Source organism: Cornus florida, unplaced genomic scaffold, assembly GCF_030987335.1.
Source record: "Cornus florida cultivar Cherokee Brave unplaced genomic scaffold, ASM3098733v1 CherokeeBrave_3.0.0_Hap2_Chr07, whole genome shotgun sequence".
Taxonomy (NCBI): domain Eukaryota; kingdom Viridiplantae; phylum Streptophyta; class Magnoliopsida; order Cornales; family Cornaceae; genus Cornus; species Cornus florida.
The window spans coordinates 75,110,498-75,134,404 of record NW_026775577.1 but is presented as its reverse complement, the minus strand read 5'-3'; positions in this window follow the sequence as shown (position 1 = coordinate 75,134,404).

Below are 23,907 nucleotides of genomic sequence, written 5' to 3'. Positions count from 1 at the left end.
CAAAATCTATGTTGAAGACCATTTCAAACAGAATTTTGATTTTTCCACTGCTGAGCATTGATTGTTGGTGACATTGAAAGTTTAAATGACCTTCAAAGTGTTTTATGCCTGGTCTTCCTACTGAATTTTCTACATATTGCCCTTCTCTTTGTTGGTTTTCTCTCTTGAGTATGTGTTATTTGAAGATGGATAGTTCACTCCTCTTGAAGTTGAAGTAATTCTCATGTGTTGATTTAAACTTTTTGTATGCCATTGAAAAGCTTGGTTTGAAACTTCTCTTAGAATTGCATGTTAAAGTTCAAGTCTTTATCTACTATTCATTTTTCCCTTCACTCTTTTGACTTTAAGGTCAAAAAAGGGGAGAATTCTTGGGGTTTTGACATTAAAGACAAAAGGGGGAGTGTGATGACCCTGGACTTTTCAACCCAGTGTGTCATGTGATGACCCGAAATGGATCCAAAATGCGGAAGTAAAAGAGGGAAGGTGACCTATAGAGATGTACGTCATCCCTAAGGCACCAAAATGACTCTATATGAAGCTATGGAACTCAAATGAGCCAAGCAATGAAACAAGAATGCCAAACCCGAAAAGAAATGAACCAAGGGAAAAATGGTAATTTGACACTAAAATGGGTCCCACCGTGCACACCATTGGAAAGACAACAAAAAATCAACAAGAATAGACTCAAGAATCGCATGATTTGGAGTTCGGACGACGAAGATATCAAGTTTTGAAGTCGAAGGAAGGGAAACCCTATCCCGGTTCGAACTAAAAACAGACACTACCTTACTAAAACTTTAATATCTTGAGCTACAAGAAGAATTTGAAGCTGTAATTGGTACCATTGGAAATTTTATTTCAACGCGGTCAATTTAGACTCAAGAACGGACCAATTCTGGGTTAAAACGAAGAAGATATGATGATTTGAAGTCGGAGGTGCAGTGCTGAACCAAGACACAAACACACACACACGTAAACAGTACCATGAGTCCTTGTGCAAGGGCTTTGAGTGCTCAAACGGCACATGCCTAAGGGCCAAAACACTCTGCCCCATCTTCGAGCGCTCGTTCTGCTGAAGGCATAGTAGAAAACTAAGTTTGAAATGTGATTTTGAGGACTTTCTTGGCCTTTTTTGGAAAAAAGTTGTAAAGTAACCCCCCTTTAAATCATGATTTCTAGCCAACCATGCCAAAAAGAAAACTTTATTTTTCCTATGAAAACCCCAAAATGCCCCTATGCTCAGTTTAGGCTCAAAATGACAAAAATGTGATTTTGCACCAAACATACATTTGACCCCATATGCACTTCTAGGCTGAAACGAATATGCACGAAAACGTAATAAGTGATTTTGAGCATGCGGGAATGGTCCACGGCTCCCGGAAACGACCAAAGCAAAATCCGACCACCTGACGGCTAAAAAGGCGAAAATGAACTTGAAATGGAAATTTTGAAAACCAAAATTAATAAATGATTGAAAATTACCGTTTGGCCCTTGGCCACACTTCATATATGATTAATGAATTCTAATGGATGAATCTCATACACAATACACACTCCAGTGCAAAATAACATACTAAAATGCAAAATTTCCATATATTCTCATTAAAGGGAAAATTTAACATCCATGACTTATATGTGATTTCAAAAGAAGTTTGGCCCTTGGCCTCATGTCATATACATAAAATAAGAATCAAAAAGTGTGCTTAGGCACACATTACAAGTTTAGAACTAAATATACACATTTGACATATAAAGTTACAAATGGCTTTTCAAGCCAACCTTCACAAGAATTGAACCCTTCAAGTCCTCAAATCATCCAAGCATAATAAGTGCCTTTAACCTTGAATCCTCTACCTGAAATATGCCCCAGTAACTTTGGCATGAGCAACATAAAGCTACTCGTAGGAAATAAGCATGCATCAACCTAGCATTTTACAATTTTATCGCCTTAAGGTGAAACATCTCAAAGGGGCTCATGCCACCTAACATCTATGTAAAGATGAGACTCAGGGAGCATCCTAAGCTACCCTAGATCGTTTCTAGCACAAATCACATCATCCATGCAATTCAAACCACATAGGAGCATGCTATACAAAGCAACAAGATATAGATTCTTAAAGTTATCAACTTGAAATCTAAAATGCGAAAACAACCAAAGTGGGTCATGCCACCTAACGTCTGTATTCCAAATGAATCTATAGGATCATTCCTAAGCTACATTTGAACAATATAGCACAATTCACCATATCTATGCAATTTAACCAACATAGATGCGTACTATACAAAGCAACAAGACATAGATTCTCAAAGTTATCAACTTGAAATCTAAAAGTACAAAGTCAACTTAATATAGCAATTTAGTATAATTAGAATCTCTAATACCACACATCGAGACATAGATTGTCAAGATTATCAACTAGAAATCTAAAACTGTGAAATCAAATAGTGGAATACTTGGACATCTAAGCTCCAAATTCTGCCGAGACCTCAACGGTTAATCTGGGCATTAACCCACAGGGAAGACCACCCTAAGTGCGCACTATCTCAATTGGGGATAACTCATACCTCCCGCACTAGAGCCAAACTCTAGCCATAACATAGTAACCATGTCCCAAGTGACTCCAAAAATAAATAAGTTAACAACTAATATACGCATTAAATAGTACACGAAACTACCTTCATGCACAAGTAGGTTGAAGCCACACAAGACATGCTCTAAATCCACAACTACTATAGGATGACAAATGTCGAATCTTCAGAGCGCGATTCGTTACGCGCTATAATAACATCACATGTTGAATCTTCAGTGTGCGATTCGTTACACGCTATAACAATATAATCCAATATTGAAACATAACTCATAAATCCATTATAAGTCTAAAATCATGCTTTAAACATATTATCAATGTCAAATACATGATTTAATCAATAATGCAATAGAAACAGAAATTAATCAAATAACTAATTAATTTCCTTAGTTTTCAAATCTCAATCAAATGGCCCACAATTTATACATGTTAAACAACGTAGCATGGTATCCACACACATTCACTAAAATCTCAAGTAGGCCAATGGTACAACAAGGTAGAATTTAATTATATCATAATAATTAAACTTCTAAATTTTAAAGCAACTTCAAATGGTCCCTATTCAATATATACTAGTATACAAGTCCTAGTCATCATGATTATCAAGTTAAAAACTTAATTAGGCCAAGGGAACCATTAAATAGATTTTAATTAGTCATTTAATTTAAAATCTCTAAATTTTCATAATTGTCCAAATGCTCTCAAATTAAAGTATGTTAACAAACATGCCAAGACTTAATTTAAAAGCATGTCACAACTTAATTTCTTGCAAGATACGGCCATGGGAATTAATCTTTCACAAAGAAAAATATTAAATAAAAAGTGCAACTTTTATTCAAATAATCCTAATTACATATATGTTAAAAAACATATTAAAACTAAGCTTTCTAGCATGCCACAATTCAAATCCAAGTTATACATCTGTGACGACTCTGGTTTTTAGGCCAGCGTGTCCTGTGATGAACCGTAAGGATGATCCGATAACGGATCTGAATGCAAAAGAGAAAACAGAAAACAAGACTCTAAGAAGTCAAAATGACCTTCCATGAGGTCGTGGAACTCAATGAGAACTGACGCGGAAGCAAAAGACTAAAAATATGACAAATAAGCCCCTAGGGGCAAAATAGTCATTTCTGAAAACTATGGACTCGGGTGCCACCGAGCACACCACTGGAAGGACAACGAAAAACTAATCAAGATGGACTCAAGAATCACTTGATTCCGAGTCCGGATGAGGAAAATATGAAACTCCAAAGTTTCATAAAAATCACATTTTTGGGTTTGAAATCAATGTAGCTAGGGTACTTCGCAAGGGGTAAAATGGTCTTTTCAGACAAAATTGGATGCAACTGAGCATACCGTTAGATAGACCGGGAAAATTTAATGAATCTAGACTCAAGAATCACTTTATTCGGAGTCTGGATGAAGGAGAAAAGCCCAAAAGAAGAGTTGACGTCGCGGCGGCCCAACGCGCGCGCTGGGTGCACCATGGTTGGCAGCAGCCGCCCAAAAGCTGCTATGTGGTTATTTTTCAGAAAAATCTGTAACAGAGGCTGAATTTGGAGGCCTAGATGAATTTTTTTGCAAAAACACAAAGAAGAAACCCCCCTCAAAATTGAGTTTTCTACTTGAATTGTGAAAGAATTAAAAAAAAACACAATTTAAAATGCCCAAAATGCCCTCCCAATAAATCTGGTCCAGAGGGTCGAAAAAGCTGCTATATAGAAAACTGAAAGTTGAACTTTGTAAGCGATTTCCGATGCCAAGACGACATTTTCTGGAAAAACATGGAAAAGAAACCCCCCCTGAAATCATGTTTTCTATTCAACCATGTTGAAAGAAGAAAATAAAACCACCGTGAAAAGTCTATAATGCCCCTAGATCAGAATATGCAAAAAAAGTGCGAAATGAATTCACAAGAGGCTCAAAATACAAACGATAAGGTTTTGCCCGGAAATGACCATGCACGCAAACGAAACTTACCTATTTGGACGTGCTACAATGGTCCACGATTTAAAAATACCATCGATACAAAATCCGACCCCCCAACGGGCAAAAAGGCAAAAATGGAACTTGGAATGAAAACTTGGAATCCAAAAATACAAAACGGGGTCAAATGACCGTTTGGCCCTTCTTCACACTTCAAACATGATTTATAAGACCCTATGACAGAATGAAAATAGAATTCCCACACCCGATGCAACTATGGTGAACTAATGACTTGCGATTTTTCAAGTTTTTCATAGCTTTTCAAGAAATCAAAAGATACATATGATACAATATAATGGTCATTGGCCTCCGGCCTCATCTCATACATATCAAATACATTGAAAGGAGTGTACTTAAGTGCACATTACATACATGGAATCAAATATACATATTTTGACATATAAGTCTACAAAATGACATTTCATGCTAACATTTGCATGAAATGGAAACTTGAAAGCTACTCGACATCCAAGGAATGCCAGGCTTCACGAACCAAGTCTTCGTACCTGAAATATGCCCCAGTATCGTAGGGGTGAGTAACATAAAGCTACTCGTAGGAGATGAGCATGCATCGGCCTAACATTTTACAAATTTATTACCTTAAGGTAAAACATGTTAAAGGGGCTCATGCCACCTAACGTCTATGTCCAAGTGAGACTCGGGGAGCATCCTAAGCTACCTTAAAGTCTAAGCAACAAGAATCATGATATACATACGTGAATGAAACGAATCATCGTTGGGATAATCTAAAGAACACGACAAGAAGAATGCTTGAGCATATATTAACATGAATTGCATTTTCAATACAATTGAACTAGGTCTAGAGTAATCCATACAACATAACAAAAGCATATTTGAATACAAGTTAACAAGAATCACATTATCCATGCAATTCAACAACAAAAGAGCATATTATACAATGCAACAAGGTTTAATTTCTTAAAGCCATCAACTTAGAATCTAAAGCACAAAATAACAGTAGTGGTTCATGCCACCTAACGTCTATGTTATAAATGAATCAATAGGACCAATCCTAAGCTTTATTAGAACGTCAAAATACGATTTTCAATATCGATGCAATTTAACCAACATTGGAACTTCCAATACAACGCATAAAGCACAATTTCGCAAAGTTAACATCCTGTAACTTAAAATGGAATGACAAATAAGAAACAAAAAGTTACATCATCATCTAGTTATCAACTTGAAAATAAAATGCGAAATCAAACAAAGTGGATACTCGGACGTCACGTCGGATCTGACCGACAACAAATTACTTTAGCGTTACTAGCCCATGGGTAACCTCCCTATGTGCGCACTAGACTATATATAGAAGGACTATCCCCCGTACTAGAACTACGTCCTAGCCATAGTCAAACAATGACATCACCAAGTTTCCAAAATCAACAAGTTGTGCAACAACGTATATATCAACAGGAATATGCAAGATAATCAACTATCTACTAAGCACAACCAAATTTGGAAACCTATACAATACATGCTCTAAATCCACAACTAATATGATATGATGAATGTCAAATCTTCAGTGTGCGATTCGTTACACGCTATGCATGAAAGATGTTAAACACGAAGTGTGCAAATCATTACACAAGGCAACAATATATTCAATAAGGAAAACATATTCTCATGAATACAAACATAGCAACTATGTTATCTAATGTTCAAAACATAACCAAATGAATATACAACAAGTCCAAGTCCATGATTTGAATATAGAAACCACTTCTAAAACACAACTAGATCATGGAGCAAATTGATAGAATTTAAATAGATAAACACAATTAAATTCTCTAGATTTTTAATTCAATTTCAATTAACCTCAATTTAATACATGTTAAAGGGCATGGCAAGGTCATCACCTATATCCATTCTAAAACTCAATTAGGTTGTTAGAACAACAAAGTAGAACTTTAATTAAATCATGCTAATTTAAATCCCAAGGTTCTAAAACAACTTCAGATAGTCCCAATTTAATATATACTAGTAAACAAGTCATGGCCAATACAAATATCAAGTTAAAACCTTAATTAAGCTATTGGGACCACAAAATAGATTTTAATTAATTCTTTTAATTAAGATCTCTAGATTTTCAAACTTAACCAAATGCTCTCAATTTAACATATCTTAGAGAATGTGCCAAGGACTAATGTAATATCACATTACAAGTTTATTTCATTCAATTTAAGACCATGTGACTTAACCTTTCACTAAAGTTAAATATAAATTAAAAGTTGCAATTCTCATGCAATTAATCCCAATTTTATATATGTGGACAACTATACCTAAGCTTAATTTTCTAGCATGCCACAATTCAATTCCAAGTTGTATATCACCATGAGGATTAAATCTTAAACATGGAATTTAATTAAATAAAAGGTTTCAAAACCTAACCGAATATTCTAAATCAAATATATGTGAAGCTATATGGCATGTAAATCAAGAATATCAAGTCAGAATTTAAATAAAGTAAATAATGCACTCGGGGCAAATTAATTAATCAAATTAATTAATAATTACTAATTTTCAAAACACCTCCAATTACTTTCAAATTCAACTATGTTGAAGAGCATGCTAAGGCCTAATATAATATACTAACACATTAATTTCAAGCTAGTTAAGGCCATGTGAATTAATCTTTCAGCTAAGATAAATATTAAATAAAATCTTTAATACTTATTCAAATATTCCAATTTTAATACACAACAATGAGCATATCAAGGGGCAATATAAAATCATGCTACACGTTTAAACCAAGTCATGAGCAACCGGGAAAATTAGATCCCGTATAAGAAAAATAAATAATAAAATTTCTAGATTTTATATTTAATCATGCAAACAAGTAGTATAAGCATCACAAGCATGCTATATAACAAGAATTTAAACCTAGAACATCCCCTACCTCAATTTGAGATGAAAATCTCAAAAGCCATTAAAATGGAACGGCTCCGAATCCGACGAAACTACTAGGTTTTGTAGGGGACAACGCCGTGAACATAACCCCCATGAAAGCCCCATCAAAATCATAACTTGACCTCAAAACCAAACTCAAGAAATGGTCAAAACTGAATTCTAATAAGGGGGAAAGGTAGAGCACGGCGAGGGGAACAACAAACGTTAAGGCCGAAGACTTTCCATCAAGGAAAAATGAACCAAAAGAGGAGAGAGAAGATGGCAGCACCCCTTGGGCTGCCATGGGAGCTCCAGGTCATGCATGAAGAGGGGAGAAGATGAAAAATGAAATATCTCACCCCCCTTTTATAGAAATCTCAAAAAGTGCCCCGAACAGGCCCCGCCGGGTCTGAAAAAGTAAAATTTGATCAGACGCGCTCAAATGGCAAAACTTTGTGAAATAAAAAGATTCAAAATGATAAAATATGAACAACGGAAGAAAAGGTGTCAAAAACTGAGTCCCGAGTAGAAAGTTATGCCCAAAACAAGTTTGGCAAAAACTAGGGCCAAAAACCCTGAAACTGGAAAACATCGACCAGGAGGAAATTCCAAGAGTACACAACTCGACGAAATGTGAAAATGAATCCCGTACGAGGATCCAGGCTCAAAACAAGACATTTTGTAATAACTTTCTTTAATTGCACAATGGCCCCTCCAAAAAGTGAAACTGCACTTATGGCCCAGAATGAAAATATCTTCCAAAAATATTTTCTTAAAAACCCCTAAAATAAAATATCTTCAAAAGATATTTACGAAAAACACCCCAAGAAAAGAAAATAATTTCAAACAACTTTGCATCCATGCCCCTATGGACACCGGCAGCAACCAGAGTACTTTCTTGCAAAAGTAAAGATACGTATTTCGTGGAAACCACTCAAGATGAAGGCACGTGAAGTCAAAAACCAACTTCGAGCATGAGAAGTGAGGTTGTGGCAAAAACTGACAAACGGAGATAAGACGAAATAGGGAAAAAGACAGAATAGGGAAAAGACGAAATAGCGCATAGTGTCCAAAAACGAAAAATGCGAAAATGACTCGGTCCTCAAAGGAAGTTGTCAATTCACATGAAAGAGTCTCAGAAACCAATTTTGAGCACTCGAGATGACACTAAGCGACACGAAACAGAGCCCAGAAAGGAAAATTAAACGAAAAAAATTCATTCGTAAAATTTCAGGAAAAAGGAAAGGAAGGCAAATGACCAGGTCGTTACAAAATCATCATGGAAATTTAATCTTATACAATAAATTAAATATTGCTAACTTTCTAGATTTGATACAAGGCATACATATAGGTTGTATAATCATGGGAAACACATAATACAACACACAAATAATTCTAAAACATCCTCGACCTCACTAGAGAAGTGTCTGTCTAGAATCCAAGGTAAACAAGCTCAAAATGGTAAACCCTCCTCGGGTTATGTAGAGGAGGATGAGGGGAACAAAAAGTGTTCCAAGTTTCAAGGTCTAAGGTGAGTGGAAGGCTATCAAAAATCAAGGTCAAGGCCTAAGGTTTCAAGCTCTATCCATGGAGGGTAGGGTTTTATTGTAAGGAATAAAATGGAATAATGTGAAAATGAGTGAGTGGAGGAAATAGAAATCCTCCACTCACTATGTGATCCTACACCATAGTTAACACATACATCTATGGTCAATTGCACAAAAACCCCTCCTTAAAACCATAATCCTAAACCCAAAAATAATTGCAAGACTTAATTTGGTGCATACACTTGTCACCAATCCATGGCTCCTTCCTAGGCTTAATCCTAAGCCTACGCTTGTCAACCATCCAAGCCAATAAGTGCACCAATCCTAGGCCAACAAGTGGGTGAATCTCCACCCTCCACATGTCATCATCCGAGGCATTAAAGTGTCTTCACACAAATGTCAACAAGTGGACCAATGAGAGTGTGACACTTGTCACACTTTTTCAAAAATTGCAAAAAGGTCCTTTTTGAAAATATCTTTCAAATTAAATTGTAAAATGGTCCCTAAGACGAAAAATAATTACTTTATAGTAATTACACAAAACCCCAAAAGTTAGAAAAAATTACAAAAAGGTTATGTGTCTATATCCTTTACAAGAAAAGTAAGCACTTAGCATGCTTTTCTATAAAAGTGAAAATACACATAGTTTGGAATTTAAATATCGTGGATGCATGCAAAACCGGAATCAAATCCGAACACAAAAAGTGAGGTTATTCCAACAAAGTGATAACCAAGAAAAGGACGAAAAGTGAATAGTGTCGAAAAACAAAAAAAAGTGGAAATGACTCGGTCCTTAAAAGAAGTTGTCAATCCAAAGAAAAGAGTCTCGAAAATCATTCCAGAGCACTCGAGATGACACTAAGTGATGAAAAACTGAACTCAAAAAGGGAAGGAACAACGGAAAAAAAAATATCCGTGAAAATCTGAGAAAAGGAAAGGAAGGAAAATGACAGGGTCATTACAACCTACCCTCCTTAAAGAGATTTCGTCCCCGAAATCAGGAACAGACAAAAGAGAACCGAACGAGATCGAAGCAAGATCAAACCAAAGGACACACCATAAGGTGCTAAAAGACAACTCCAAAAGCCTGAAGATTATCCGAAGGAACGCAAAAACCAAAGACTGAGTGACACCTCCCAACGAATGGGCATATTAACCCAATGTCAATCACCGAGAGAATCCCAAGACAACGACAAGTCGAATCAAGATTGATGGCTAAGAATGACACGGCAGTATAAACAATGACTAGAACCCGCCTACACTTACTCGTCAGTAAGGTAGCATGACAGCATAAAGTACTAGTTTATAACATGCCACAGAAAGAAACTTTTCGATACAAATGACATTAATGTCAGAAATGATTATTATCAAAAGCACTACGGAAACCAGGCATCCGCGAGAGTTGAGGTAGCTAATCCCAAAACTCTAACAACAATGTTATTGGCACCATTACGCTTAAGGCCTAAAATCCCTAACGCTGACGTAACTAATGGCCCCCATATATGAGAATGCAACAACAACAACACTAGTCCCAAATCCACAGCCTGACAAGTCTGTGCCCTCAAGCCAATGGATTGGACCCACAAAATTGAAACCCTAAGCATAGATCTGAAGTAGACCTATCGTAAGGCTACTTACAGAAGACAAAACGCTAGGTCAAAATCCCTATACTGGACAACTAAAACCTCAAAACATAAGTTTACCACGTAGTTCACTCATGACAATCCCGACAACCAAGGCCACAAAACCCCAACATAAGTGCAGGAAAATGAAACAGTATAGACCAAATACTCACATAGTATATGCTTGCAAAATTAAATGACATAAATCAAATAATATCATAGTACTAAACACCTAGTACACATAAGGTAAACCAAATAAACCATCTATCACATAGAGGTTAACTAAATAGCAAAATGCTATACACCACCAAAGGCACTAACATGATAAGCATATACTATATAAACGAACACGTCCTATACATTCTCACATAGACTACCACATAGTCATACATCCTAAACGTGTTTCTAAGACATGCCCTAAAACAATGGGCTCATAAACATGTAAAATGATCATACAAATGGCAAGTTCATAAAATCAAAAGAAATGAATGGAATGCCTCTCAAAAGACACTACGCAGAAAATGTAATACAAAAACTGGAAGAATCCAATCCCCCACCATGAGGAAGGAATCATCCCCCCAATGACCACTAAGTCCTCGAGACATAGGGTCAGCAAGCCTTTCTTAAGACCAGTTCATACTCTGATAGAATCCCAACACTACACGAAAGAAGACAACAACGAAATGGATAGCCTTAATGCTAACCATTACGAGACATTAACAAGAGAACCCACAATCCAAGATGCCAACGAGTTCGATAGGAAGTCCACAGGATTCTACTAGAACCCTAACACAAAGCCCCAAGTCTCCAAGATAAGGGAGAGTAATCAATTGCACCAGCGCAATTAATTACTTGAGATTGCTTGCATCTCAACTGTAGCTCGTAAAAGCTGTTCAAGGCAACACAAGAAGGATTCTAGGTCAACACACCTATCCAAATCCTGAAACTATCATCCTAAGAAAATAAGACAGGAGAACCTCGCCTTAAGGCTCACAAAGTAACTCCCGACTCCTTAAGGAAGGATTCGAGTCAATCCTGACTCATCATCCCATGACGCTAGAAACAAAAATCTCAATGACATCAATAACGTCAAGACCATCACGAAGTCCTAAGAGATGACACTAATACCTCAAACACCACCATGACTACATCATGAAAAGATAAAAGAAAATGAGATGAAATGATACCTTCGTGGCCTAGGTCTCATCTCGCCAGACGGATACTACAACACTACGCTCACCTAATCCCTAATGAGAAGACTCTCTGTGAGTAAAGACTGTGACGCTATATGCGTAAAAAGGAAACGAGATCAATAATAACACGAGTTATTATGATCGAATGCAACTTGCTCAATGAATGCATCAAATAATTAGCACATCAATGTATGCAACATACAGTCATGCATAAGCAGATAAGCATATACAACATGCTAAACAGATAATGAAAAACTCCTAGGTACTTAAACACATAAGCACGTATCAAACTATGATGCTTTTAAAACATAAGCATATAAGTGCAAAAAACATGTCATCACACCGAGTATGTTATCAAAAGGCACGTAAACATGTTATCAAAAGCATGTGAATATATCAAAGTACGTTAACAAAAGCATGATATGCACCCAAAGCCCATCGTCCAAGGTATTCAAACCCGGACGCTCTGATACCACCTGTGACGACCCTGGATTTTTCAACCCAGTGTGTCCTGTGATGATCCGAAACGGATCCAATATGCGGAAGCAAAAGAGGGAAGGTGACCCATAGAGATGTACGTCATCCCTAAGGCACCAAAATGACTCGATATGAAGCTATGGAACTCAAATGAGCAAAGCAATGAAACAAGAATGCCAAACCCGAAAAGAAATGAACCAAGGGCAAAATGGTCATTTCATACTAAAATGGGTGCCACCATGCATACCATTGGAAAGAAAACAAAAAATCAACAAGAATAGACGGATTTGGAGTCCGGACGATGAAGATATCAAGTTCTAAAGTTGAAGGAAGGGAAACCCTATCCCGGTTCAAACCAAAAACAGACACTACCTTACTAAAACTATAATATCTTGAGCTATAAGAAGAAAATGAAGCTGTAATTGGTACCATTGGAAATTGTATTTCAACACGGTCAATTTAGACTCAAGAACGGACCAATTCGGGGTTAATACGAAGAAGATATGATGATTTGAAGTCGGAGGTGCAGTGCTGAACCAAGACACAAACACACACACACGTGAACAGTACCACGAGCGCTCGTGTAAGGGCTTCGAGTGCTCGAACGGCACACGCCCAAGGGCTAAAACTCTCTACCCCATCTTCGAGCGCTCGTGCGACATCTTCGAGCGCTCGTTCTGCTGAAGGCTTAGCAAAAAACTGAGTTTGAAATATGATTTTGAGGACTGTCTTGGCCTTTTTCGGAAAAAATTTGTAGAGTAACCCCCCTTAAAATCATGATTTCTAGCCAACCATGCCAAAAAGAAACTTTATTTTTAATGTGAAAACCCCAAAATGCCCTTATGCTCAGTTTAGGCTCAAAACGGCAAAAATGTGATTTTGCACCAAACATACATTTGACCCCAAATGCACTTCTAGGCTGAAACGAATATGCACGCAAACGTAATAAGTGATTTTGAGCATGCGGGAATGGTCTGTGGCTCCCAAAAACGACCGATACAAAATCCAACCCCCGATAGCCAAAAAGGCGAAGATGAACTTGAAATGCAAATTTTGAAAACCAAAATTTACAAATGATTAGAAATTACCGTTTGGCCCTTGGCCACACTTCATAAATGATTAATGAATTCTAATGGATGAATCTTATACACAATGCACACTCCGGTGCAAAATAACATACTAAAATGCAAAATTTCCTTATATTCTCATTAAAGGGAAAATTTAACATCCATGACATATATGTGATTTCAAAAGAAGTTTGGCCCTTGGCCTCATGTCATATACATAAAATGAGAATCAAAAAGTGTGCTTAGGCACACATTACAAGTTTAGAACTAAATATACACATTTGACATATAAAGTTACAAATGGCTTTTCAAGCCAACCTTCACAAGAATTGAACCCTTTAAGTCCTTAAATCATCCAAGCATAACAAGAGCCTCTAACCTTGAATCTTGTACCTGAAATATGCCCTAGTAACTTTGGTGTGAGCAACATAAAGCTACTCGTAGGAAATGAGCATGCATCGACCTTGCATTTTACAATTTTATCGCCTTAAGGTGAAACATCTCAAAGGGGCTCATGCCAGCTAACGTCTATGTCAAGATGAGACTCAGGGAGCATCCTAAGCTACCCTAGATCATTTCTAGCACAAATTACATCATCCATGCAATTCAAACCACACAGGAGCATGCTATACAAAGCAACAATATATAGATTCTCAAAGTTATCAACTTGAAATCTGAAATGCGAAAACAACCAAAGTGGGTCATGCCACCTAACGTCTATGTTTCAAATGAATCTATAGGATCATTCCTAAGCTACATTTGAACAATATAGCATAATTCACCATATCTATGCAATTTAACCAACATAGATGCATGCTATACAAAGCAACAAGACATAGATTCTCAAAGTTATCAACTTGAAATCTAAAAGTGCAAAGTCAACTAAATATAGCAATTTAGTATAATTAGAATCTCTAATACCACACATCGAGACATAGATTCTCTAGATTATCAACTAGAAATCTAAAAGTGTGAAATCAAATAGTGGAATACTTGGATATCTAAGCTCGGAATTCTGCCGAGACCTCAACAGTTATTCTGGGCATTAACCCGCAGGGAAGACCACCCTACGTGCGCACTATCTCAATTGGGGAGAACTCATACCTCCCGCACTAGAGGCAAACTCTAGCAATAACATAGTAACCATATCCCAAGTGACTTCAAAAATAAATAAGTTAACAACTTACATACCCATTAAATAGTACACGAAACTACCTTCATGCACAAGTAGGTTGAAGCCACACAAGACATGCTCTAAATCCACAACTACTATGGGATGACAAATGTCGAATCTTCAGAGCGCGATTCGTTACACGCTATAATAACATCACATGTCGAATCTTTAGTGTGCGATTCGTTACACGCTATAACAATATAATCCAATATTGAAACATAACTCATAAATCCATTATAAGTCTAAAATCATGCTTTAAACATATTATAAATGTCAAATACATGATTTAATCAATAATACAATAGAAACGGAAATTAATCAAATAACTAATTAATTTCCCTAGTTTTCAAATCTCAATCAAATGGCCCGTAATTTATACATGTTAAACAACATAGCATGTTATCCACACACATTCACTGTAATACCCCTAATTTTAAAAGGACAATCCTATAATTTAATATAATTATTTTTATTTAATTAATTGATTATTTGCTTGTTTTAATTAATTAATTATTTGCTCATTTGAGTTGTTTAATTTTTAATTAACTTAAATGTGTTTTTCTTTCATTAATTGTTTTAAATTGTGTTTTCTTTAATTAATTGCTTAAATTGTATTTGGGTTTGTTTCTTTACGTGTTTATGTAAATGCACTGTTTTGGTAATTAGGGTTTTACGTTTTACATCGTGTTTAGGATTGGAGCCGACATATAGTTGGTTTAGGATTTAATTTAGGGTTTGGTTTAGGATTTAAATTAGGGTTTCAACTTAAGCCTATAAATACATGAGTATATGTCTACTAGGGTTTCCTGTAAACCATATTCAATATATTCACGTACATAAGGGTACAGAGGGAATACAGAGAGAACTTTAAGAGAGTAAGGTAGGGAATCTAGGAGGAGTTCTGGATTTAACTAGGAGTGGCAGAGGTTGATAACAACTATTGACATTGCCGAAGTTGCTAGAGACAACAGTTTTGGATTTTCAATCGGAAATCAGAGACAAGTTTCTGTTTTGCTCTATCTCTTTAATCTGTGTTCTGTGCATGCCTAGGAGGACTTCAGGGACTTAATAAAGGCTAAAAAAATTGTAAACAAACATAATATCATGGATTTATGCATATAACAATCTGGTTTAAATACTCGTAAGATAACTGTTTTGCCTATTTCTGCTTCTCTGTTAATCTGTTTTTTTTTTTTTTTTTTTTTTTTTTTTTTTTTTTTATAGTTGTGATTCAGGTTGTTGTAAACTAAGGTTGTAAATTATATGTGGGATGCTTTGTAACTAATCTAGGAGTGAGTTTAAAGCCTAGAACAAGATCTTAAAACAGTTTTGATTTTTACAAAATAAATCTGTTGTAAGTTGCTTAAGGTTGCTATTTGAACGTTATGTAATTGTGGCTTCCAAACTTGAGTCTAGTTCAAATCATGGTTGCATATCAGTGGGTTAGGATTAATCTATAACTTTGATTAGACCCTAGAACAATTGATTAAAACATTCCAGAGGCTCTGTTAGTTACCGGAGTCGAAGAAGATGAAGCAAGAACAGATGACGGTGTCCAAAGGAGCAAGAGCAGGCTCCAGAAAACCTAGGAGCCGCCTCTAAGCCTTTGGAGCCAGCTCCTAAAGGATTGGAGCCGGCTCCTGGCTGTTTTGGAGCCTGCTCCAATAGTCCAGAGCCGGCTCTTGAGGCAATTTGAGCAGTGCTCTCACCCAAATGCGCTCAGTTTTGGTTTAGTGCACTGTTTGGCTGCGTGGGGTGTTTTATATGGTTTGAATTGAATTAATGGATGGATACAAGTGTTGTAGATCCATTAAACAATAGAGAAACATAAATTCATAATTTAATTAAGGATTGGACAATGCACAGTTAGGCAAGAAATTTATCGGTTGCACCTTAAATATTAAACTGTTTACACTAGAGAATTTAGAGGATCGTTTGTATATGATTTAATTAGGATTAAACATATATAAATAGGATTATAAGTAACATTAATTACTTAAATTTAACTGAATTTGTGTTGAATCAAGTTAGTTTTCACCTTGTTATTCAACTACGGCAGATACGGACAACTTGGAGGATGTGAATGCTTATACTTATTTTGCAGATTACATTATTGGAATATTGATTTTGTTTAGACTCTATAATGAATGCTTATTATTGATATATATGTATCAAATTATAATGATACATATTTTGGAGGATGGATGTTGATTATATAGTGTGGTTCAATTAACTACGCAGTTTAGAGGAGTTAAATGCTCAGTAAATTTTTATCAGCTTAAAGGAATTGGTTTAGGATTTCTAAACTTTATATTGTGTGCATAATTTGATCCTAAACTTGGTAGGTTATAATAAATGCTTATTCTGGAGTATAGTTGGTTTGCATCTATTACTGTTTTATCGACTATGTTAATTGGAGGATTGTATGTACCGGTATGGGACGGTGACATACTAGGTATGGATTAGTTCAAGCACTAAATTCTACCTAATCTGGAATGAGTTGGATTAACCATAAAAAGGTTAAGTCTTACTTGAATGGATGTGTATGAACCGGTATGGGACGGTGTCATATTAGGGATGGCTTAGCTCAAAGCACTAAGACCTACCTATATTGGAATGGATTAGTTCAAAACACTAAGTCTTACCCAAATTTAGATTAAGGTATGGATTAACCATAAATGTTAAGTCCATCACCTACTTGTGTCATGTCAATCAAATAAAGTGAATGACCTACTATGGTTTCAGGATGAATTTGTGCTACATATATCAGACCACTATACAGATGGATGATATTTTGTATTAGGAGTACGGACTTTATATATTTATTTTATGTGCCATGGTATGAGCTTGAGTCTCAGGACCATGGTTAGGGCGCGTATATCGCTTGGAATGGATAACTGGACATAGGTATTGTTCCCTGGTAGGTCTAGGTACTCATGCCCACCTTAGGGTGCGTATTTGCATGTTGCCTTCTATTCAGGCTGAGACAAACCTATTGGACTAGCGAGCATCCTATTAGTGTGCACTATATACATATATGGACTACTCTAGATATGGTTGAGTCTTCCTAGGATGTATCTGTGTATCGGATTACTGTTTGGATTGTAGTAGATCAGGACTTGCATGTGGGCCTGACCCACTCCTTTATTTTTCAGGTGTTCGTCAGTTCCAGGGTTAGAGCTTGGACGTGCAGAGCAGATACAGATATTCATTCCTCCTACTATGTAGGAATCTTCTCTATGTTAGCTGTAGAATTTATTTCTATGATTTAAACTCCTATTTGAGAATTTTATAAGGGGTCCAATAGATGGATTCCCGAGTTGTAAACTTACAGAGGTTTTGAAGCTTGGATTTTTATAATTATATTTGGAAGATATTTATTTCTAGTTCCTTTCAGCTTTTGAAATTTTATTTCTTAAATCAATTTTGTATTCCGTGTTCGATTTAAAATACTTTAATTGTTTGATATCCCTCGATCTCGGGTCGGACTTGATCAACCCGTGTCTCGGATCCGAGGGGTATCACATTCACTAAAATCTCAAGTAGGCCAATGGTACAACAAGGTAGAATTTAATTATATCATGATAATTAAACTTCTAAATTTCAAAGCAACTTCAAATGGTCCCTATTTAATGTATACTAGTATACAAGTCCTAGTCATCATGATTATCAAGTTAAACTTAATTAGGCCAAGGGAACCATTAAATAGATTTTAATTAGTCATTTAATTTAAAATCTCTAGATTTTCATAATTGTCCAAATGCTCTCAAATTAAAGTATGTTAACAAACATGCCAAGACTTAATTTAAAAGCATGTCACAACTTAATTTCATGCAAGATACGGCCATGGGAATTAATCTTTCATAAAGAAAAATATTAAATAAAATGTGCAACTTTTGTTTAAATAATCCTAATTAAATATATGTTAATAAACATATTAAAACTAAGCTTTCTAGCATGCCACAATTCAAATCCAAGTTATACATCATCATGAAAATTTAATCGTATACAATAAATTAAATATTACAAACTTTCTAGATTTGATATAAGGCATACATATATGTTGTATAATCATGGGAAACAAATAATATAACACACAAATAATCCTAAAATAACCCCTACCTCACTAGAGAAGTGTCTCTCTAGAATCCAAGGTAAACAAGCTCAAAATGATAAACCCTCCTAGGATTATGTAGAGGAGGATGAGGGGAACAAAAAGTGTTCCAAGCTTCAAAGTCTAAGGTGAGTGGAAGGCCATCAAAAATCAAGGTCAAGGCCTAAGGTTTCAAGCTCCATTCATGGAGGGTAGGGTTTTCTTGTAAGGAATAAAATGACATAATGTGAAAATGAGTGAGTGGAGGAAATAGAAATCCTCCACTCACTATGTGATCGTACACCATAGTTAACACACACATCTATGATCAATTGCACAAAAACCACTCCTTAAAACCATAATCCTAAAGTGGCCCAAAAACAATTGCAAGACTTAATTTGGTGCATACACTTGTCACCAATCCATGGCTCCTTCCTAGGCTTAATCTTAAGCCTACACTTGTCAACCATCCAAGCCAACAAGTGCACCAATCCTAGGCCAACAAGTGGGTGAATCTCCACCCTCCACATGTCATCATCCAAGGCATTAAAGTGTCTCCACACAAATGTCAACAAGTGGACCAATGAGAGTGTGACACTTGTCACACTTTCCGAAAATTAGAAAAAGGTCCTTTTTGAAAACGTCTTCCAAATTAAATTGCAAAATGGTCCCTAAGACAAAAAATAATTACTTTACAGTAATTACACAAAACCCCAAATGTTAGGAAAATTACAAAAGGTTTTGTGTCTATACCCTTTACAAGAAAAGTAAGCACTTAGCATGCTTTTCTACAAAAGTGAAAATATAAATAGTATGGAATTTAAATATCGTGGATGCATGCAAAACCGAAATCAAATCCAAACACGAAAAGTGAAGTTATTCCAATAAAGTGATAACCGAGTAAAGGACGAAAAGTGAATAGTGTCAAAAAACAAAAAAAAAAAGTGGAAAAGACTCGGTCCTTAAAGGAAGTTGTCAATCCGAAGAAAAGAGTCTCAGAAATCATTCCAGAGCACTCGAGATGACACTAAGTGATGAAAAACTAAACTCAGAAAGGGAAGGAACAACGGGAAAAAAAAAATATCCGTGAAAATCTGAGAAAAGGAAAGGAAGGAAAATGACCGGGTCATTACAGGGAGATTGTTGGTTATGGTTTGCCCTTTTAATGTCAAATGGAAGTTAAAAGTGTCCCTATATTGATATCATAGGGTTATTTTAGTTACAGGGGTATTTCGGTCATTATAATCTTGTGTGTGTATATGTTTTTACTCCTTCAGTATGCTGAAATACACCACAGAGTAAATACTCAAGTATCTATCAACATAGACTGGTGCTACAGCAATTACAAGTCAAATGTGAGTGCAATTCTGGAATTTCTATTGTAAAATGAAGACTCCCTACATTATGCCACGTGCACAGTGGTCCTAGTGAGAGAGGATAATGACAGAAATGAAATTCTTAGCTGTATGTATCAGCATTGTACAATGACTATTAAGGGCTGCAGAAAATGTGCTTCTTGTGTCATGATGAGGGCTGTACAAGGGGTAGTTTTGTTCATTCACAGTATGCAAGGTCAGAATTCACACTTTGAAAGCCAAGCATATTTCTTATTCAATGATTGGTGGATGATATTTTACACTTATGTACACTAGGGCAGTATAATTTTCCATATAAATATACTGTTATAGCAGCAGCAGCATGTGTGCACCTATAAGAGCCTACATTGAGTTTTTGAGCTGAAAAAGAGTGAGCTCTCGAGAGTTTAAAGTTAATGATGATTTCAGAGAGTTTTCTTAATGATTTGAGCAGCTTTTATTCTCTGAATTCAACATGAAAATGGTGTAATCACAGTGAAGAACACATCTCATTTTTTTTGTTGCAAGGTAGAGGTCTTGGAGGTCCAAAATAGCTGAAGGTGGTTCTAGGCTCAAAGCAAGGCTTGAGTAAGTGTAATTTGGTGGTTTACATCTGTTGAAGGCATCCACACAACCAAAATACACCTGGTATCAATTCTCATACATCAAACCTACTTTAATCTTCATTTTTTGGTGCATAGTTGTTGTGATTGTACTTAACTGAGCTGCATCCTGATATCTCATGGTTGATAATCACTTAATCATGCTTAAAATGTTAAATCAAAGGTGTACAAACTATGGTTCATCATAGAAAGTAGCCTATATATTTATTGAATTGTAAAACCCTTGTATACTAGGGTTTTTAGGCTGATTTAACTACTGTTGTAAAGTAACTCTGATATATCTTGCTAGATAAGCATTGAACATTATTTAGGCAAGTTTATATATGTGATTCAAGTTTGAAGAAAGTGGTTTAAGGACTTTGCAACCACGAATTTCTAGAAATACCCTTGACAGCAGAAAGTAGGTTTTGGGGCTGTAATTGATATGCTTGTTGATGTGCTTTGCCCCTGAGTTTTTGTGTGAAGATGAAATGGGTATGTGAGAGTCTTTTCTAGGCCTGAAACAATTCAAAATACCCACTGTAACCTCAGAACAGTAGCTTCACAGTAGCCTAAAAATAGACCCTGTAGCAAGTTATTTTGTTGGTGTTTTAGTGCTGTAATGTGTTCATCTTGCTGTGGAAATTGAGAATATCATGTGAACAAGTGTATTTTGACTATTGAAGACTAAGGGAGTGATGTTTGGGTTATCCTTGATGCTACATTACTAAAGTGCCGGTTGAAGCTACAAAGCAAGGGTTTAATTGGGGTTTTGTTCATTCTGAGATTTTAAATGTCATACATTGCTGTTTTAATTGTTCTTATCAATTGAGCAAGTGTACTTTATATATTACTGACTGAGGGTGCTAAGTTTGGTGTGTAATTGAGGCTGCATTACGGTATTACTTTTGGGAGACCATATTTAGGGTTTTTAAAGGAGTCAAGGATATTCTATTTCTTCATTGCTTCATCTTGCTGATTTCATTGAGTTTCTTTCTCAAGCAAGTGTATCTAAATCTGTGATAGCTGTGGAAGACATTTGCAGGCCATTCTAATGGCTGCATTGTGAAGTGACTACTATACCCTTGAATTTAGGGTTTTTTGCCTAGTGTGATCTACATTGTTCTACCTTGCTTTTCTTATTGAGGAATTCATTCAAGCAAGTGTATTTTGCTGAGACAAGGCTATGGGAACCTAGCTTGAGCTTCAAGTGAAGCTGCATTATGCTTTTACAGTTCTATCCTTTGATTGCAAAGAAGTGAAGACTTGGGTTTCACGTTGTTCTACTTGAGGCTGCGTATTGCATTCTTTTATTATTGTTGTTGTAGCTGAAGTAGTATGTACTTGGTGTATTGACACCTCATTCTATTGTTGATTTGGCTACTAAGAGCTTGTAAGTCCAAGTAGGGTTGCTTTGGATAGGGGGAGTGCATATGTGCTTATTGTTGAAGCTTGTGTGTGTGTAGAGGGAGTGAAAGTCATTGTCCTAGTGAGTACAAGGTGGTTGGAAAGTGGGGCAGCTGAGTGAGTAACTACTTGCATACAGCAAGTGTTGTTGATGAGCTAGTGTGTGTGTATTGGTTGTGAAAGCTAGTGTCTATTCTGGTATAAGGGTTTGTGCAGAGAGTGAGACAGCTGAGTGTGTAACAAGATACATACAACTAGTGGAGGCTTTTATTGGCTGAGGCCAAGAACTAAGATTTTTCCCTATTCAGAGGGTTTCCTTGAATATCTTGTGTCATGTGCATCATATGTGTTTGATTTGTTTGAACTGTGTAACGACCCAGTCATATACCTCCCTTTCCTTTTTCCTGAAATTTTACGAATGAATTTTTTTCGTTTAATTTTCTTTTCTAAGCTCTGTATCGTGTCGCTTAGTGTCATCTTGAGTGTTCAGAATTGGTTTCTTAGACTCTTTCATATGGATTGACAACTTCCTTTGATGACCGAGTCATTTTCGCATTTTCACTTTTCGGACACTATGCCCCTTTCGTCTTTTTCCCTGTTTCGTCCTTTTCCCTATTCTGTCTTTTCCCCATTTTTCACATTGTTGGCACAACCTCACTTCTCATGCTCGGAGTTGGTTTTTGACTCCACGTGCCTTCATCTTGAGTGGTTTCCTCGAAATACGTATCTTTACTTTTGCAAGAAAGTACTCTGGTTGCTCCCGGTGTCCATAGGGGTGTGGATACACAATTCTTCAGAATCTTTTTCATTTCTTGGGGTATTTTTCGTAAATATATTTTGAAGATATTTTATTTCAAGGGTATCTAAGAAATTATCTTTTGGAAGATATTTTCATTTTGGGGCAGTTTCGCAGTTAACCCTTTTTATAGGGGCCATTGTGCAATTCACGAAAGTCATTGCAAAATGTCTCGTCTAGAGCCTGGATTCTCGTATGGGATTCATTTTCACATTTCGTTAAGTCGTGGACTCTTAGAATTCCGTTCTGGTTAATTTTCTCCAGTTTTAGAGTTTTTAGACCCGGTTGCCGCCGAACTTGTTCGGGGCATAACTTTCTACTCGAGACTCATTTTTTAACGTCATTTCTTCTGTTGTTCATATTTTCTTATTTTGAATCTTTTTCATTCACAAAGTTTTGCCATTTGAGATCGTTTGCTCAAATTTCACTTTTCTGGACCCGGCGGGGCCCTTTCGGCCACTTTTTGAGACTTAATATAACTAGGTGCCTTAAAGAAGAAAATCAGAATTTTCTTCATCTTCTTCCTCTCCCTGGCAGGCAGCCATGGGAGCTCCTTGGCTGCCTCCCTTTGACCTTCTCCTCCACTTGTATTCCTAAGTGAAAATCCTTCAGCCTTAACATTTGTTGTTCGCCTCGTCATGCTCTACCATTACCCCTTATTAGAAACTATTTCTGACCAAATTTTGAGTTCGGGATTGAGGTCAAGTTTGGATTTTCATGGCACTTCTTGGGGATTCATATAGATCGTGTTGTCCCCGACAAAACCTAGGAGTTTCGTCAGATTCGGAGCCGTTTCAATTCGGTGGGGATTTGGGATTTTCATCTCAAATTGAGGTAGGGGGTGTTATAATTTACTTTCTCGCTCTATTACATGCTTGTGATGCTTATTCACCTCAATTGCATGCTTGGATATTAAATCTAGAATTTTTGATTATTTATTTTCTAGTATGAAATTTAATTTTCCCGGTGAGTTATAGCATGTTTTAAACTTGTGGCTTGACATTATATTACACCTTGATATGTTGATTAACATATATTAAAATTGGAGCATTTGGATAAGAAATGAAGATTTTATTTAATATTTATC